A 2,243-nucleotide genomic window follows, 5' to 3' on the forward strand; every position below is an offset into this window, starting at 1 on the left:
TCCAGCAGGGGGCGGTACCGTCGAGGTTTTCAGAGACTCCAGCAGATCACAGACTTTGATTCTTCTTGACATAAATGTAAACTCTGAAACTGTGAGATTAAAAGTAAAGTTCAGTTTAGAAGAAGAACTTTTATTTCTGTTCTGAGAAAAAGATGAAAACTTTGAATCCTCCAGAGTTTCAGCTTCAAACCAGAAACTGATCTGAAGAACTGACAGTTGGATTTGATGTTTTCTATATTTCTAATAAAGGACAACAGCTGAGCTGTCGCCCCGGTAACGGGGCGGGGTGGTGGAGCGGCCTTAAGGCCCGGGACAAAAACAAACTTTATGTAGTTCGATTCTGATGATCCAGAAGTTCATCTGAGCGGACAGACGTTCTCTACTCCTCCAGTGTTCTGTCCGTCAGTGTCGGATCAGAACCCCCCCTCAGGCGCTCCTCAGGGTTCCGTTCTGGAGCCTCTTCTTCACTTCTCTAGAGAAACATTTTCCCTCCATTGAATCTTCACTTCTGCTGTTATGACTCCGCCTCTTCATCATCATTGGTTCACCTCCTTCAGTGTCGGATCAGAACACGTCCTTGTCCCCCCCCCACCAGAACCTCCATCCATCCCTGCGTTCTCCTCCTCCTCCTCCCTCAGATCTCCTCTGACCTTTACTGACTCGTCCTCAAACATCTTCTTCTCCGAACAAACTGACAGGAATTCACTTTATTGGTGGATTCACTGGATCAATAATCAATCAGATGAGATGATTCTCAGGAGAGAAAACATCTACAAACATCTCAAACCAAATACTGAACAAATGAACCCCAGAATCCAGGTCAAAGGTCATCATCAGGCGCCACACAGAGAGGATTACAACATGTTAACATGAATATGATCAACCGGATCAGAGAGAGGATTACAACATGTTAACATGAATATGATCAACCGGATCACAGAAATATGAAGTTCAACCAGAACATGTTCATTAGAGGAAACCATCAGGAGACGTTCAACCAACAACCTCCAACCAGTGATTCTCAGCCTCGATGCTGGAGAACTTCTGACCAACCAGACGGGACTTTGACTCAGAACTATGTTTAAATGAGAGTCATGACCCAATAAGACACGGAGGAGTCGGTCATGTGACTCTGTATCTGCTCAGTCTCCGTGTTCAGATACAATCCAGGATGTGACGAGTGTTAGCCTCAAAGTCTGTCTTTATGCAGATGATGATGAGTCATTTATCCAAAATCATCTTCTGTGAGATTATGGAGAGATCAAAGTAAATCAGAGACTGAATCCGGTCAATCAATCGTCATGAGAACGAGTCGTTTCACTGGAATAAACCAGTAAAATACTAAACTTTAGAAGGAGTTATAATAACAGGAATAAAGAAGAGAGGAAACGGTCTGGATGAATGTGCTTCCTGTTTCCTGTTCTTACGTCTGTCACTTCCTGTGAAAACTCCTCCCTCTGTAGTCAAACAAACAGGAAGCCAGAATGAAAGTTACAACCTGCTGAGAACAGACACCAAACCAGAACTGGACTATTGGACAACATCGTCAGAGTAACGAGGATTATGGGAAATGAAGTTAGGAGTCATCAGAGCTGCTCTCTGTGGACACAATGATCACGATAGAAACAGAAACCACGAGGTCTGGTTAGGATGGATCCAGACTGCAGCCTGGAGGACTCTCACTCTTATTATGGGATGGAACAGATGAAAGTTTGAGGAGAACGTTTGGAGTCTGTCCTCCAGCTGCAGGAGCTTCACGGTTCTCTTCAACAGACGTTTATGTGAAGGAAAAGGAAAGATCTTGAAAACTAACTGTACTGAAGAACCTGGAACACTGATGTGACTCCAGACAAAACCAGAAATAAGAACAGGAAGAACTGTGAGAAACTCTGAAGTGTGAACAGCAGCAGAGAATGACAGAAGTAAAGATGTTCCTGCAGACGCATTCATGTTCAGAAACTCATCGTCTGTGCTCGAAAAATAATAATAAACACTTGGAAAAACATGAAACCACAACAATAAATGAATTTAAACAAGTTTAAGACAAAAAGAGATTACTGCTTCACCTCTTCTGAAAATAGAGGATCCAGATCAAGTGAAGGAACATCAGAATTTGTTTGTTTTTGTTGTTCTGAATAAAGGAAGATAATAAAAGACTTTTAAAAGAAAGAAGATGATGTTTGTTCAATTATTTATTCATCTTGTTGAGGATTTGAATGTTTGGTTTGTTACACAAAACTTAT

Source organism: Oryzias melastigma, linkage group LG5 (assembly GCF_002922805.2).
Source record: "Oryzias melastigma strain HK-1 linkage group LG5, ASM292280v2, whole genome shotgun sequence".
NCBI classification, from domain to species: Eukaryota; Metazoa; Chordata; class Actinopteri; order Beloniformes; family Adrianichthyidae; genus Oryzias; species Oryzias melastigma.